The sequence below is a fragment of the Kryptolebias marmoratus genome, linkage group LG3 (assembly GCF_001649575.2).
Source record: "Kryptolebias marmoratus isolate JLee-2015 linkage group LG3, ASM164957v2, whole genome shotgun sequence".
Lineage (NCBI taxonomy): Eukaryota > Metazoa > Chordata > Actinopteri > Cyprinodontiformes > Rivulidae > Kryptolebias > Kryptolebias marmoratus.
In genome coordinates, this window is record NC_051432.1 from 27,456,839 (window position 1) to 27,461,896 (window position 5,058).

The following is a 5,058-nucleotide window of genomic DNA, read 5'->3' on the forward strand; positions in this document are numbered from 1 at the left end:
GGTGAAATCTCTGCTAAAATCTTGTGTTTTGAATCAACATTCATATAAACTAATTCATGTCATTTCAGTGAGTCATCATGGTTGTGCCCTGAGTCCTCTGTTGCTTCAGATGAGGCTGATCCCCATGGATTTACAAACACACACAGATATATGTCATATACACATTCAAGTCACTTGTTTTAAATAAATGCTTCTATTTTAATTCAGTTTTAGTCTTCATTGTAACTGATGTGCAGGGGGATAATGAGTGGTGGACCTCAGGATATTTTTAAAGTCTGGCTACAGCCCTGATTGGAAGATGTTTTACCACACCAAGCTTTAGATCAAAAGCTGTAAAACTGACTCAGTTGTAGCCATTTTTGTGTTTGCTAAGGTCAGGTTACTCATTAGTAGATCCAGTTCTTCATTAAATGCCATCCAGCAGTTCTTGATGTCTAACAAACACAACCGACTCCAACAGTTATTGCTGAAGTTTTAAATAAAGATCTTGTGCAATCTGTTAGTACTCAGAGTATGTTTTGGAGATGACTCTCAGCTACTGCCACGTCAAATTTTAGCTCAATATCTGTCAAACTCACTGAGATATACTCATTTTTGTGTTTTTAAGGTTGATAAGTTGTGAATTCAATGGTGCAGGCAGACAGTTATAGTTCTAAAAATGTAATTTATTAAATGAAAACAAAACCAGGAGGTTTTTTAACATATATATCTGACGCATGAGTAAATTTTCTATCATTTAAAGGCAGTTGGTAAACCATCTTAAAGGTGCGTTTGTTGAGTTGATTAATGAGTAAATGCAGCTGGGATGAAAAGGCAAACAGGGAAGCTGAGGTAAATCACTGACTATGAGCAGGAAAAACCAAACTGCAAATGTCAGGCTAAACAATTACTAAACACAAATGTCTGAGAACAGAAATAAACTGAACTTACTGATAAACTACACATGCAAACTGTAAAACCTTTCAGTGACCGTATGGATTCATTAGGTTGTAGCTTTGCACGCAGACTGTGTTTTGATAGCTGAGCAAACTGAATTACACCTTTTTTTTTTTTTTTTTTTTGGAAAGACAAACTAAACTGTGTCTGTTGGGTTTGGCAAACATTTGCTCACATTAGATAAAGTTTCAGTTCAGCCAAAACGGATTAGACCAAACATCACAGGCATTGTTTCTACACATTATTAAACATTTAAGCCACCGAAAAACAGGATTGTTGGCGGGAGAAAGTAATTATTCATCCTCAGCGCTCACACATTCACACACCCACAGCTTCTCCAGCAAATCCTCCCAGTCAAGTTTCCAAAGATGACCAGTTGGTTTAGTTTATTATTCAGTTTGTTGACAGCCTCACCTGATTATTTATTGGCCCTGACGGTTCATTAAGACTTTTCCAAAAGTTGAAATTAAAGTTTGTTTTCTTGATTTAGGCCCTTTTTAAAAAGTAACGCTCCTAACAAGCCATAACAAGCAGATGAATGGCCGGCTTCTCCAACTTTAAGGGTGTTATGCACCATGTCCGGCTTCAAAGCCCGTCTTAACTCCACACTTTAATTGTATCTTCTTCAAGCCTGTCTGCCTGACCGCCATCTGATTCTGCTGACAACTGCACTCCTTTCTCTCCTCTGCGCTCATCCCTCTATCTCCTCAGTCCTCCTTCTTCTGTCATGGCAGATACACCCCTCCTTCCTCCTCCAGATTCCCTTCAGCTCTTCTGCTACAAGTGTCAACTCAGGCACAAGCTCTAAATTACTTCTTTTTCTGGAGGAGTGTTGACATCTGAAAAAAAGGGGGATGCTATTTACCACTCTTTTCCTCCTTCCCCCCTCACATCCTCTTCTTTCTTTCTTTCTTTTTCTTTTTTGTGCCGTTTCTCTTTGAGCCTACAAACAGACATTCACACTTCTCTCCATGTGGGCTTTGGGTGCATCCACACAGGAATGCTCTCTTTCCAAAACGATCTTTCTCCTTGTAAACAGAAATGAGCACAGAAACAAACACTGCAGCGACTATGCCAGGCCTGTATGTGGCGCTGTAATGTTGCCACTAAAATGCAACAGAAACAGAAAAGAAAACGAGGAAAAAAACAATATGTTCTGATTCAAGTTCAGTATTATTCAGTCATTCAGATAATAGACCAGACATTTTACTAGAAATAAGTCACACATTATTCAGAATACAAAGGATGGGATTAACTGTAGGATTTCTTTGGGTACCAGCACACATAGGGGTAAGTGGAAATGAGAAGGTAACACAAAGTGACATAAACTTTTGCAGTTAAAACAAGTAAATCTGAAATAAGAAGTATAATCAAAGAAAAGCAGAAGAGATGGGAGAGTGATAACAGAGGAAGGTGGTTTATAGGATTCAAAGGGTCGTAGGAGAAACGAGAGCTGGAAGAAGAAAGAGTAATAACAAGACTTAAATTTGGACATACAGGACTTAATTACACACTTTTTACAATAAGCAAACATAACACAGGGAAATGGGATTATTGTGGACAGAATAAAACAGCAGAACACATCAGAAATATGAACAAGAAAGAAGATTTATGATAAGACAGTTTGAAAATATTAAGGAAAAACTGAATATAATAGATACATTGACAGCAAACATATACAAATTATAATAAAAAACAAAAGTGTTTAATAGAATTTGAGTTTCCTGTAAAACATAAAGAAATAAGCAATAGGAATTAAACCATCTCGAACCCCACTCCATACCAGTAGGTGGCGGTAATGCACACCACAAGTTGTTTGCCAACAGCCATTAAACGCCATAAGAAGAAGAAGAAGAAGAAAACGAGGAACTACAGCCCAGCAGTTAGTGGTAATGAACCTCCTACAGGTTTGCCAACTGCTAATAAACATCAGAAGAAGACAAGGATGGTGAATACAAGAGGGAAAAAATGAATCCTTTTTGAAAACTGACCCTGAAGTTGAACTTCTACTTTGTGTCACATTAAGCTTCCATTGACTGAGAGTTGTCTCATATGGGAACAAAATGGCCGACTTCAAGCAGGGTATTCACCGAGGAAAGGAAGGGTTTTCCTTATGACATTCAAAGCAAGTGTTGATCTTTTAAACTGTCCTCATTTCATGTTTTCTGAAATACATATTGTTATTTTTCTGCTACATTTGCTTCAGTGATGCTGACAGTTTGATAAAGTAATAAAAACCTTTTTGGCCTTAGATTATTTGGTGTCATAAAAAGGGGTTTTGCTTTGTTTAATTCAGGGTTGTTCATCAGAGGAATACAGTCCATGAAGGTTTGATAAGAAACTGGCATCATGCAGGCTGTCATGGCTGGGGTCGTAGGTTAGATTAGCGGTGCATCTAAGACGCCATCATCCGAACGCAGCAGCCGTGTTTCAAGATTGTTTTCACAGTTTCAAAAAAATACTGTTTCGGGCCTCCTAAAATGGGCCGAAAGTCGCTCTTCTACAAGTGTCAACTCTGGCACAAGTTCTAAATGACTTCTTTCTCTGAAGGAGTGTTGACATCTGAAAAAAAAAGGAATGATGCTGTTTACCACCCCTCCTCCACCTCCCTCTTCTTTTTTTTTTTTTTGCCATTTCTCTTTGAGCCTACAAACAGACATTCACGCTTTTCTCCATATGAGCTTTAATTTGCCATTGTCCCCCAAGATATTCCTCGCTCAGGCTTGAGATAAAGGGATAATCACTTCAAAGGGAAGCTGGGAGGGGGGAGGGGAGGACTGCCCCCTCCCTCCCAGCTGAAAGGAGAAGTGGACAATACGCTAATTGAGAGGGGGAACTGATCACAGGGTCTGTTCAAAGGACGCCTGGCCACGCCCCCCCAGATGCACTTAATTTTATTAGTGTTTATGGTGATGCTTTAGCAAAAATTATCACCACATCCTTTGAACTCACAAATTTTGGGTTATTTGCAATTATCCACCCTAATTCTGTTTTTCCTGTGGTATTTGAGCGCAAGTATGGGATTTGTGATAAAACGAGCCGTATAGAATTTATTGTCCACGATGTGGGAACATATATATAAGCTGTGGGCTGAGGAGTGATGCAAATCCAAAGGTTCTTGTGAAAATGAGACAAAAAAAAGGATGAATGCAGGCCTTATTTTTGACTGATGCAACTAATGATGCACCATCAAAGCCTTCCGCGGTTGTGCAGTAACACAGCAAGAAGGAAAAGAAAGAAAGAACAAAAGAGACGGAAAGTTTTTTTTTTCCAAACAGATCATTCCTTCCATTCCTGTGTCATATTTAAGTCCTCTATCTATTTCTGTTTCCTGATGACACCTCCGCTGACAGAAGTGAAACGAACACTTTCACCCCCCTGTAACTCGTGCTCTAATTAAAGACGAGCTTCGTTTCCAATCTGCCGCGACGCACCAGATGCCTTTAATTTCTCACGAACCACAAGCTCTCAATTAGCCCCCAGGTCACCGTGTTTTATTGGGGCTCCGTGGCTCGCGCTCCTGCATTGTGCTTTTAAAGTGTTTGGATCTCCCTGTGAAATGGTCAGGGCCCCAACAAAGGGGTCAGGGCAGGGTCGACTTCAAAAAGGGGGCAACTTTACTGCACCCTCGCTCCATTGTCTCTGATAAACACAAGAGCGCACACTCTGGAGGGTCAACAGGTGTGGTCTGGAGGGTTTAGTATCCCTAAACAAGAAAAAAATGAATTCAATTAAAGGTCTAACATTCCTTGAAGTAGTGCTGGGCAATATGGAAACAATCCTATATCACGATATACCCCAATTGCGTACGTTGTCAGTTATTCTCTGAAAAATATGAAAAAATAATCTAATTTCTTACCATTTTCAAGCTTTATTTCGAAGTGACATTAAACTGAACTTTCACAAATGAGATCTGCTGCATTTTACTGCAGTAATATATATGTACCTGTTAGACGTAACAGTATCAAATGACAACAGACTCCATTATCTTCGGCCGGCTATAGTTTCACTTTTCACAACTTTCCCGGCTCTTTTACAACTTGTTTGTTTGCACTTTTTGGATTGTTAAATATTCTTTTTCGTGGTTCTTCTTTAAGTGATAGAAGAGGTTTGTTGTGTTGG